Below are 13,421 nucleotides of genomic sequence, written 5' to 3'. Positions count from 1 at the left end.
CCCTTCAACATGAGGAAACAGACCAATGTAAAAACTATTAGGCAATAAGGGATTTTATGTTAGGTTTTCTCTTATGCCCTCTGTCTAATAAAATTGAATAAAAAACACTTTATAAACCTTCAGTAATGATAATACACAAGTCCATCCATCCACAAATACGTATTATTCATGTGATGATTGATGATGATAAGTGTAGGACCGTAGATTTAAAGCTGGCACTGACCTCAGAGCCCAGCATAATCCTTTTGCAGGTATGGCATCTGACATGCAGAGTGTTAACTCAATTCCTCAATGCCAACTGAAGAGTCGAAATGAAAACTACGGTTATTAAACTCTTTATCAAACATATAATCTACTACATCATATTATGTTTCAATTATCTAAATTATGTCAAATCTTTTATAAACTTCCAGATGCTAGCTAAATTCCAGTTATAATACTCATTTAGAGTTACAACAGTTTTTGGTGTAGGGTTTTAGATTTGTACAATATAATATAATAATAACTATCTTTTATAGAATGCTTTAACATTTACAAAGCACTTCACAAATATTATTTTATGTTATCCTCATAACAATCCTGAGAGGTAGGTGCTATTATTAAATTCATTTTACAGATAAGGAAACCCAAGCAACCAAGTTAAGTCATATAGTTAAGTATCTGAAACCAAATTTAATCTCAGTTCTTCCTGAGGCCAGGACCTTTATCTCCTGTGATACCTAATGCTATCAATGTTTACTATACCATGGTTGTTATGCAGAGTTTTAGGAGTTCCTTGGATCATGGTCAGTTTAAGATACTTGACTAGGAACAATGTCAAAGTCGAGTCTTCCTGATTTCAAATCCAGAACTTTATCTACTTTCTACTTAGTTGCCTAAAAATCATCTATAAGTAATATGAATATGGATGCAATGATACTAATCATTCTACCAACAAGACTTGGATGATGAAAAGAAAATACTTTTTTAACTGTCAAAATGTGAAACATAATATTTTATTATTATGGATATCCAGTTTCAATAAAAAGAGGTTTTCCTGAAAATTCTAGCTACCTGAAGATCAAATGGATCAAAATGGTAGTTAGCCAATTCTCCTAAGTAGAAAATTCTCAACTAGAGGGTAGATAATCTTGTATAAGAAATGCTGAGAGGGTCATTCTTCTTTTAGGTAATTGAAGGACTTAACGTTCTTTAGAATTTGCACCAAAAGTAGCTTCATTTCTTTCTTGCTCAGTTTCCTCATTTGAAAAATGCAGAAGTTAGAATAAATTTCCAAAGCCCCTTCCATTTCTGTATACTATCATTCTAAGATTCTCTCCTTTTTTAAATTTATAAACAGGGGAAAAAAAGTAAAATAAATCAAAGCAAAATATGTATGCCAAATGTGATATAGCATCTTTATACAATTTCATTATCTTTATAGTGCTAAAGCTATAGAAAAAAAAAGAGCTTTCATTATAACAATCTTGTAAAAAAATCAGTCCTTGAAACAGGAAAGTAACTGATGTGAGGTCTTCTAGGTGTTGTGTTCCCTGCCTCAGGAGGGTCATCCAAAAGGTCTTATCACCAAATTAAAATGCCCTTGTTCACATTAATTATATTTTCGGTCTGGCTTGCCCTTGCAGGAAGAAATGGAGGGTGAGAAATGAATGTTTGCCCATAATAGATGACAAAATCCATAGTCTTGCATAGAAGGCATTTAAAATGAGGCTATGCATCTTTCGAAATTTTGACTGGTATTGTTTGGAATACCATCTCCTAAAGGCTACAAACAAGCTTTTCATGAGCATTGTGGTTAACATTACTAGGTCTTTTTACTCATAGATGGACTCTTTTTAATTGTTTCTCTTTTTTTTTTTCCTTTTTTCATCTCATTTAAAAAGTAAAGAATATCCATAAGTTAAATAATCACATGCAAGTTCCAACCATACCTATTTACAGAATTTGAGTTCTTGAAATGGTTGTTAATGAAAAGTCATTCTAAAAGCTTTATTAGCACCAGTAGCCTTTATAAAGCAATTATAGAAATAAATTCTTTGACCTGGAATTCTAAAACATTCCAATGACGTTCCAGGGCAAGCAACCAGCTGGTGAACTGAATATAACACTGGGCCTGGAATCAGGAAAACTGGAGTTCAAATTTGGGCTCAACTGAATGAACTTGGACACAATGTTTAACCATTGTTTTTTTCTCAGTTTCCTCATCTGTAAATTGGAAATAATAACAGCACTACTTTGAAGGCTGTTGTGAAGATCAAAAGAGATACTATTTATAAAGCACTTAGCATAATACCTGTCACATAATTGGTGCCATATAAATGTTTATTTCCTTCCCTGCCCAAAGCTCCTTTAATGTCTTGGGTTTAAGATATAGATTTACTTGTTCACCTCATTCATTTATTCACTTATCTATCTATCCATCCATAGGTTTTTTCTTCCTTCCTTTGCTTCTTCCTCCCGTTTTCCTTCCTCCCTCTCTTCCTCCCTTTTTCCTTCCTTCCTCTCTCTCTCTTTCTCTTTTCCTATCTCCCTTTCTTCTTCCTTCCTTCCTTCCTTCCTTCCCTCTCTCTTTTTCTTCCTTCCTTCCTTCTTTCCTTCTATTCTTTTTTTTCTTTCTCCCTCCCTCTCTTCCTCCTTCTCTCCCTCCCTCCTTCCTTCCTTCCTTCCTTCTTTCTCTCCCTCCCTCCTTCCTTCCTTCCTTCCTTCCTTCCTTCCTTCCTTCCTTCCTTCCTTCCTTCCTTCCTTCCTTCCTTCCTTCCTTCCTTCCTTCCTTCCTTCCTTCCTTCCTTCCTTCCTTCCTTCCTTCCTTCCTTCCTTCCTTTGTATCTATCTATGTATCAATGTATCTATCCATTCATTCATCAATCCATTCAACATATGCATTACTGAAACTTTTGTTTATAAGATATAAAGGGCTGAAACTCTGAATAGGTACCCTGGAATCAAACAACTGAGTACTTAAGGCTAATTGCTGATTGGATGATTAGCATATGCTTGGAAGATGGCCCTTCTCACTATTTTGGCTCTATCTTTTGGTGTATACAGATAATTGTAGGAGGGATTAGCGGATGGAGTAAAATAAGCCAGGGCACTTTGGCTAAGAACAAGGAAGACAGGGGAGGTTCATCCGTCTCCTTTACTTTTCTCCCTAAAGGCCAAGGACTTTTGCTTATCCTGACTCCACCTCATTCTAAGGCATCCAGGGTGTTCACCTGGACTTCACAATAAGAAACTGCTTAGTATAGTGGATGGTTAACAAGAAGTCTTCTTCTTCTCAGACTTCCTTTACCTTTCAGTCTAATTGGGGAGGCCTAGTCAAGAAAATATGTGGGTGTTATAATGACAAGAAGAAGGAGCTGACAAAGTTCAAAGGAAGGAAGCTCATTTCCAGTAAGACTAATATGTGTGTGTGGAAGAAGGTTAGGGGGAGTGATATGTGAGGTTTCTGGTGGTTAAACAAAAGCAGCATCAGATCTGTAGCTTTCCAAATAGATCCTAAAGGACTAGCTGGAATTCACAGAATTTCAAACTTGGAAGGGGTATCCACATCCAGACTGACCTCCATAACTCTATTTTATTCAAATATATATTCCTTAAAGATAAAAATTAGAAATCACATGGGCCTTAGAATTATTCCTTAGGATGCTGAGATATGAATAGAGTTGGAGTGTTAGAGAGCTCAGTTCCCAATAGGAGATAGATAATCTCACGGCATTGAATTCAGAGCAGTAACAGAGATCCACTGTGGGAAATGGTGACTCTCATTCTAGTCCCAATGGTACTGAGTCTGCTAAGTTGGACAGCTTTCCAAAGGCACTTTCTTTGTTCCTTGCATATTTTACAACTGGCAAGCAGAAAAGTCTTTAGAAAGTCCAAAGCCAACCAACCCATTCATCCTGGAAATATGTTTGGCACAGGAAGTCAGCTGCTAAGTTGCAAATAGCATCCTATTTCTTCTCTTCCCAAGATTTGCTGATCTCTTTCACAGTGATCTAAGACATGTGTCAAAGAAGTGTTCCAAAAAAGCAGATCAAATTCAGCCCTGAGGAATAGCTGCTAAGGAGCTCACCATGCTGCAGCCATGGCCTACTGGTGTTTGGACATGGTTTCTGCAGAGAAATCATCTGTGACATCCTATAAATGCTAGCAAACATGGCTTTGATTCTTGGAAGCTTGATACAGCACAGAGAGTGATAAACTTGGAGTCACAGGCTCTGAGTTCCAATCATGAGTGTCCCATAATGCCCTTGGTACCTTGGACAAGCCAGTTAATATTTTTGGGTCTCAGATTTCTTACTTGTGAAAAGATGAGTTTGAATTATATGATTTCTAAAGTTCTTTTACTCTCAGATTTAAGATTTCATGAACTGTGACCAGACCCACAACAAAAGACTTTTTAACAATACATGGGTTTATTATTACAGATACAGAATTTAACCCTATACTTTTATAAAAAAAAAAAAAAAAGAGAGGACAATGAAATTTAGAGAAGAGTGACTGTTTCAGTTATAACAGAGAACAGTTAAACAATTCATTACTTAAAGGCACTGGGCGGCACAGTGAATAGGCTTAGATTCAAGAGGACAAATTCAAATGTGAACTCAGATGGAGGTGCAGTGGACAGAGTGATGAAGTTGGACTTGCAGCTTCTGAATTCGAATTTAGAATTTGACTTAATGTTCACGAGACCTTGGACAATCACTTAACCTCTGTCAGGGTTTCTGTTTCCTTAATTCAAAAACAAGTTTTCCTAAACTAAACAAGGTTACACTTCCTAAATGTAGTTTTTCCTTTCTATTTTCCCCCATACAACTTCCTTGGGGAAAGGAAGTAGTGGAAATAACAGATGGAAAGATTAATAATTCAATAAGCATTCATTAACAAGTACAACAAAAAATGGAGATGTGTACCTGTGTTTATAATTCTCAAATAGTCATCCATGAACACATGCATGCATATTCACATAGACATGTATCAGAAGTTAGTTTTAGAGGTACAAGTGGCCCTTAGAACTGCCTTAAAACATGAAAACTACAGTTTCCCTCTGGGGATACAACATTATTCAAAGGTCAGAGGTGGCAAATCTTCCCAGAGTCTTTAAATGATCTTTCTCTCCAGGGATTATAAGCTACTCAAAGCACAGACTTTTACACTTTTATGCCTTTTACAGCTAATATTTTCCAAAGCATTTGATATATTTATATGTATATATGCCATTTTCTTTGACTTAGCAAAAGATTCCTGATAACAAGGACAAGTTTTTTTTCTATTCCCCAATCCCTAAAATCATGTGAAGCTCATCGGTATTGGATGTAACTAAGCTATGACCTTACTCCCCCAATTCAAGCCCAATTCCCAGAGCAACTGGAATTCTCCTCAGGATTTTAGGGGTATCTATGAAGGACAATGTGGACTTATCTCATTCCATTGGATTAGGTCCCCAGTAGTCTGCTCCCACTTCAAGGTTTTTAGCTGTGAATCAGTGCATATGAGTTAAGTAGCTGTTTGAAAAGGGAATTTACTTTGGCAGAAGGATTGCTACAAAATCCCCTGTAGTTAAATAATTCCCTTACCTCTTGGAATCAAAATCCCCTGTAGTTAAACAATTGCCTTACCTCTTGGATTCAAATTGAACTGTCAACCAAAAAAAAATGTTTATTCATTTTCCATACTTCCATTTGATATATATATATATATATATATGTATATATATGTATATATATATATACATATATATATGTATATATATGTATATATATACACATATATATATACATATATACACACATATATATATATATACACATATATATATATACATATATATAATTTTGGCAGCTAGATGGTATAGTAGATTAAGGCTTCTTACACTTTTTCCATTCATTAACCCATTTTGCCCAATAAATTTGTTAAGTATGTATATAAAATACATATACAAACCAAACATTTATTGATAAATAAATCAGAATTTCATAATCCCCACATTCAGTTAAGAGACCCCATATAGGGTCGGGAACCACCATTTAAGAAGCTGAATAGTAAAGTATTGGATTTGTAATGAGGAAGATTTTTGTCCCATTCAGGCCTTTTTCAGTTATTACATATATGATCCTGGAAATACTCCACTGAACCTCAATTTCTTCACCTATAAAAGGGTAATAAAAATATCACCTGCCTCTCAAGGTTTGACAATTAACTGAAATAATCAACATAAATTGTTTTTAAATCTTAAAAAAGACTATGACTATTCCCTATTATGTGATGTATAAAAAGGTTGAGAGACATAATTGCTGAGTAACTAATCATTATATTAATCATTGTTAGCAGATAATTAATAAAAGGGGTCAGTGGCAATCTTGAATGCCAAAGACCTTTTGTAGCACCCACTCAGTGCTCATATGCCCCTTGGAAGATTGGATGTTCCTGAGAGTAAAGATCAACTTTGATTGATTAAATAGTAATAAGAACATGATTATTATAATGAAAGGTGGGCTTATTTTAATGAAGGGCTAGAGAGGATATGACTCTGATCACTCATTCTTGATCAAAGAGATTTATTTCTTGCCAAAACCATCTCAGCCTAGGACAATCTAGCAAAATTGGGAATTCATTTCCATTCAGTCTATCTGACTAAAATACAATGGAACAAAATTCATCAATTCACCTAAAGTAAAATTTCTCTCAGTTTGTTCAAGGTTCCTTTCCTTTCTCCTTTCCTTTCCTTTCTCCTTTCCTTTCTCCTTTCCTTTCTCCTTTCCTTTCTCCTTTCCTTTCTCCTTTCCTTTCTCCTTTCCTTTCTCCTTTCCTTTCTCCTTTCCTTTCTCCTTTCCTTTCTCCTTTCCTTTCTCCTTTCCTTTCTCCTTTCCTTTCTCCTTTCCTTTCTCCTTTCCTTTCTCCTTTCCTTTCTCCTTTCCTTTCTCCTTTCCTTTCTCCTTTCCTTTCTCCTTTCCTTTCCTTTCCTTTCCTTTCCTTTCCTTTCCTTTCCTTTCCTTTCCTTTCCTTTCCTTTCCTTTCCTTTCCTTTCCTTTCCTTTCCTTTCCTTTCCTTTCCTTTTAGAAAGGGGATAATTTTAGTCATAATTCAATAATTGATAATATCAGGGAAAATATTTTCTCTCAGTTTTTAATTTCTGAACTGATGTTTCTTGTATATTTCTACAGGTTCTAGAAGGAATCCTTAAAGCTTTTTACTTTGTTGGTTGATATACACACATATATACATATATACATTCTTATGTGTGCACACACATATGCATGCATGTATACACACATGTTCATCTATATACAAACGTATAAATATACGCACATTGTTGAGATATGAAATTTTGAACCATACAATACTTGAAGATTTCCTATTAAGTCATTAGAAAACCATTTTGTCTCTCTGAAGAAAGCATCTGTACCCATGAAAACAAAGGCCATATAAGAAATGGGGCAGTGTTGACATATAATAATTGCAAAGACTAAACATATCAAAATTATAAAAGAAATGGAAGAGATTCTTACATCTTCTGATTTTACAGCACTTTATATTTCCCTTATGTCCTCATTATAGTCCAATTTGTATTATTTCCATCCACATACCAATCAAATTATGAGTTGCAGGCAGGTCCAATAAATTTTTCCATCAAATTTGGATACATTTTGGAAAAAATACTACAGAGAATTAGTGTGTAGGGTCCAGAATTGAGTCAAAGAAAAAGAATGATGTAGATCCTATTTAGGAAATGGTTATAGCCCTTGCAATGATTTTAAATTCAACTCTCTATTGCCAATTATCTCCTGGAGATATGATATGACTTGAAATGTTGTGACAGCAATTTTCAGAGGAAGTGATGTTTATAATTACTTAAAGGACAATGAAAAAAACAAATTGAAAGTCATTTAATGTGTGATAGTCTTAATAGATTGCCATTGGATAAAATCTCTTTAAAATGTTTTTCTTAGTAAAATGATATTTCATTGGTGTCTTATGTTCTTTGGGTGATGTTTGGTATAAAAAATTGTAGGTATAAGCAGATAGTGATTTTTTTTTTCCAATAATGACTTGTTTGATGATTGTAAAACTTGGAAATATTCATGCAAAGAGAATGAGACAATAGCCAGACACTCCAAATGTTCTATTGAGGACTCAATATTACTAATGCATCATGATTATTACTCCCAGTGCATTGAAGGGTTCTCTATTGACAATTCATTGGAAGGAAGAGTAAGTTTACACTGAGATGTAAAAAGCTTCTGATAGGCTTGGGTAGAAAGGACAGCTATTCCAGGAATTTAACTAGTGGCTTTTTCAAATTTTTGCAGGCAGGGCAAAAACAGTGGGAGCTCACACATCAATGATATTACAAGTCCATCACAACATAGAGACATGTAACTTGGTAGCCTCTTAGGGAATAAAATAGTCTGATCTGTAGAATAAAGGAATCTAAATAATTACCTCTAAGTCATGCTAAATATTTTGTATTTATCCATTACTTATCCATTAAACAAAAAGAAAGATCGATATTTACTCCTGGATGGGGACAATTGCTCTTGTTGAGAATAATTAAACAAACAAACTTTCCTAAGCCTTCATAATTCTGGTGTTTTCCCTCTTTTAATTATTTTCTAACCCTATATATAACTTACTTTTCATGTATTTGTTTGCATGGTATTTCCCATATCAGATTTTAAGTTCCTTGAGGGAAAGAACTATGTTTTACTCTTTTTGTCTCCCCAGAACTTACTACACTGCCTGTCATAAAACAGGTGATTAAGAAATGTTTATTAATTAACTTACCAAGAGTATAGAGATAGACTCAACTCATGAAGTCCTGGTCCTGGAGATCTGAGTTCAAATCCAGCATCAGACACTTCCTAGCTCTGTGAACCTGGGAAAATCACTTAAACCCAGATTTCCTGACAAAACTGATGTACTGGATCCACTGGTGAAGGAATTAGCAACATCTTTGCCAAGAAAATCTCAAAAAATTGGATTCACAAAGGTTGGACATGACTGAAATAACTGAAAAACACCTGGGGGGTTCATCAAATAAGAACCATATAGAAGCACAGTTAGTGGGTCTACATTTGTAATATTTTTACATATAAGAACCTCCCAGAATATGAATTTTAGTGTCAGAGGGTCACAGGTTCATCATCTTGCCCTGAGGAAGCTTCAAAGAATTCTTCTAGTGGAGATTCTTCCATCTTTATGGTGTCAATTTTAGATAGATATTTTTATTTACAGCATGAGATTTTCACTTTCATTTCTTTCTTTCTTTCTTTCTTTCTTTCTTTCTTTCTTTCTTTCTTTCTTTCTTTCTTTCTTTCTTTCTTTCTTTCTTTCTTTCTTTCTTTCTTTCTTTCTTTCTTTCTTTCTTTCTTTCTTTCTTTCTTTCTTTCTTTCTTTCTTTCTTTCTTTCTTTCCTGAGGTAATTGCGGTTAAGTGACTTGCCCAGGGTCACACAGCTAGGAAGTGTTAAGTGTCTGAGATCAGATTTGAACTCATGTCCTCTTGACTTCAGAGCTGGTGCTCCATCCACTGCACCACCTAGCTGCCCCACTTTCATTTATTTTCGATATCAATAACATACAATGTTGTTTAATTTCTCTCCTTGACTGAAAGTCTGGTTCTCAGAATGTTCAGAGTATATACAATAACTTAAATGTGATTTTGGAGTCATCACTGAACTCCGTCTTTCCTATATAATCTGGGTCCTTCAGTTTCAATGTCCTCTAACCTTGTGGATTTTGTTATGTCTTGAATAATGACTTGAGAAAAGTCACTTCTGTATGTAGAAGTCTTGTAGCCACTAAACTCTAATACAGCTTAATAATGATGCGGTTGTTGATCTTTTCTAATTTTTTTTGCTATTGCTCAAATTATTTCTAAGCATGCTGCTTCTTATCTACTTGCTTGATTATTTCATTACATTTGTCAGACCTTCTGTTTATATGTTTCACTAGTTTAGCCTCGCAGGTCCTCAAGGGCTCAATTATCTTTTCTATGTCGAGAATTCCCAGATACATTTGTATTTAGTCCTTCTTTCTGAGATTGAGTCTCATCTCACCAACTGCCTCCCTGAGATGATCTAGGATTTCTTATTTGTAGACATTTCAAACTTAATTGTGCAAAAGAGTATTTACTACTTCCCCTCCAAACAAAACAAAACAAAACATAAATCTTCCTTCTTTGCAAACCCTTATTTCTGCCAAGAGCACAATCATCGTCCCCATCATCCAGGATCACCGCCAAAATGTCATTCTCTGTCTCTCACTTTCACTCAGTCCACACATTCACTCTTGATAACCAAACCAAATGTTTGTTTTTTCTACATTCACAACTTGTCTCATCTGTGTCCCCTTCTCTCCTCTTCCTCTTCTACCAGTCTGGCGCAGACCCTCCTCGCATCCTCCCTAGATAATTACTATTGATTTTGGTTGATCCTCTTCCTTCAAGTCTCTCTTCAGTATAGCCCATCCTCTACTCAACTGCCAAAATGATTTTCCCTAAATGCTGATCTGCTGACAGTTCCCCTACTTAGTAAATTCCATTGTCTGCTTATTGCAACCAGGATCTGATATAAATTGCTGTTTAGATTCTAATATCTTCACAACCTGACCTTTGCTCTAGATTCCAGTTTGCTTAACACCTGTCCACACATAGAATTTAGTACTCTGCATCTCTGGCCTTTTAAAAAATTATGTTACTATTCTTCACACATGACACTACCTTCCAATATTTTGATTTGATATCAGCCTTCATGTTCTACTTTTTCACCTCAAAATCCTGGCTTCCTTCAGAACTCAGGTCAAATTCCAATTTTTCTCTCATGACACTAATTTCTTGGGGGATTCATCTATTTTTTCTGAGATTAATTTCCATTATTATGTACATAATTAAATGTATATATAGGCATATATACATATTATATGTAATCTCCCAGCTCCAGATATTTTCACTGAATGTCTTGAATACTTGGAACTCTGTCTTTCCCCATCTTCATTTCTTGCCTTCACTGGCTTCCTTCCTTCCTTCCTTCCTTCCTTCCTTCCTTCCTTCCTTCCTTCCTTCCTTCCTTCCTTCCTTCCTTCCTTCCTTCCTCCTTTCTTTCTTGCTTTCTTTTCTTCTCTTTCTTTCTTTCTTTCTTTTCTTTCTTTCTTTCTTTCTTTTCTTTCTTCTTCTTTCTTTCTTTCTTCTTTCCTTTCTTTCTTTCTTTTCTTTCTTTCTTTCTTTCTTTCTTTCTTTCTTTCTTTCTTTCTTTTTCTTTCTTCTTCTTCCTTCCTTCCTTCCTTCCTTCCTTCTTCCTTCCTTCCTTCCTTCCTTCCTTCCTTCCTTCCTTCCTTCCTTCTTCCTTCCTTCCTTCCTTCCTTCTTCTTCCTCCCTCCCTCCCTCCCTCTCTCCTCCCTCTCTCTGTCTTTCTTCTTTCTTTCTTTTCTTTCTTTCTATCTTTCTTTCTTTCTTTCTTCTTTCTTGCTTGCTTTCTTTCTTTCTTTCTTTCTTTCTTTCTTTCTTTCTTTCTTTCTTCTTTCTTTCTTCCTTCCTTTCCTTCTTCCTTCCTTCCTTCCTTCCTCCCTCCCTCCCTCCCTCCCTCTCTCCTTCTCTCTCTCTGTCTTCCTCCTCCCTCTCTCCCTCTCTCTCTGTCTTCCTTCTTCTTCCTTCCTTCCTTCCTTCTTCCTTCCTTCCTTCCTTCCTTCCTTCTTCCTTCCTTCCTTCCTTCCTTTCTTCTTTCTTTCTTTCTTTCTTTCTTTCTTTCTTCTTTCTTTCTTTCTTTCTTTTCTTCTTTCTTTCTTCTTTCTTTCTTCTTCTTTCTTTCCTTCTCCTTCCTTCTTCCTTTCCTTCCTTCCTTCCTTCCTTCCTTCCTTCCTTCCTTCCTTCCTTCCTTCCTTCCTTCCTTCCTTCCTTCCTTCTTTCTTTCTTTCTTTCTTTCTCTTTCTTTCTTTCTTTCTTTCTTTCTTTTCTTTCTTTCTTTCTTTTTTCTTCTCCCTCCCTTCCCTCCCCTTCCTTCCTTCCTTCTTCCTTCTTTCTTTCTTTCTTTCTTTCTTTCTTCTTTCTTTCTTCTTTCTTTCTTTCTTTCTTTCTTTCTTTCTTTCTTTCTCTTTCTTTCTTCTTTCTTTCTTTCTTTCTTTCTTTCTTTCTTTCTTCTTCTTCTTTCTTTCTTTCTTTCTTTCTTTCTTTCTTCTTTCTTTCTTTCTTCTTTCTTTTCTTTCTTTCTTCTTTCTTTTTTTAAAGTCTCAGCAACATTCCTCTTCTGTAAGTATTTTCTGGTCACTATTAATGATAGCATAACTTAACATTGAATTCCTAGATGCCTTTGATTCTTTAATTTAAATCAACTTTTAATTTAATTAATTTAATTTTTAGAAGTGAGTGTAATCTCTTTCTCTTTCTAACCATTTATCTCTATCTCTATCCATCCATCTATTTATTTACCTATCCATCCATCATTCCATATATCTATCTATTCAACTACGCTATCTTTCTCTGTTGCTCTATACATCTATCCATCCATCCTCCATCCATCCATCCATTCACCCATCCCATCAAAAGATTACTTAGGAAGTTAAGAGATTATGTCCTGACATCAAATACTTATTAGTAGTGTCATGGGTAAGTCACTTAACTTCTGTTTTCATTCATTTACACATTTATAAAATGAATAATTACAACCTCTACATCCTGGCATTATTTGATTAAATGCTATCATATCTGTAGTGCTTAGAAGATATAAAATAGCACATAGTATGTGCTATAGAAAGGTTTAACTCTTTCACAATTATGTCTTCATCCCATGTCTAACTTTTCTATGTCTAGTGTTTTAATATAGGAAATTTTGCAAGTTATATATACCTTTGTGGATCATGATTTTTGTCATTTTTTCTCGTCTTTTGGATAGTTCCTAGCACATGTGAAGCCTTAATAAATATTTTTTGACAACTTGACAATCATTTTCTGCCATTGCCGTTATGTTTAAAGTGAAGGATTGGAGTTCTTAGTGGATAATTTATCTTTTTGCTTCTTATTTTCAGACTTAATTCTCTGCTTTTTGGACCATGCCTCAGCTGCCATCTTTGTTCAGGCAGCCTTTGTAATTTGTGATGGGGACCTTCTGCTCACTGTTGGGGTTCTACTCTCCATTAATGCTTCCTTTTCCTATCTGCCAATTATCACTTCAATTTAAGCAACTCCTGGAGAAACAGGGTTGAGTATTCTAACCTGATATTTGCCAAGTAGGTTGTTTTCCTCTCATTGATCTCTTCCTTTCATCCACATGGATGAGCGCCAGGCTAGTTGTATGATTGGTAAGGTTGAACATCTGTTTGATGAGAATGGCAGTGTTATATTTATTACAATTGTCATTTCACCTTCAAAAGGTCCAGTTTTTGGACATTATCAGATTAATTCTTAGACAAGATGGTGACCTAAACAGTGCACAT

The sequence above is a fragment of the Sminthopsis crassicaudata genome, chromosome 2 (genome assembly GCF_048593235.1).
Source record: "Sminthopsis crassicaudata isolate SCR6 chromosome 2, ASM4859323v1, whole genome shotgun sequence".
In the NCBI taxonomy this organism is placed as follows: Eukaryota; Metazoa; Chordata; class Mammalia; order Dasyuromorphia; family Dasyuridae; genus Sminthopsis; species Sminthopsis crassicaudata.
This window is presented reverse-complemented; position numbering follows the sequence as displayed.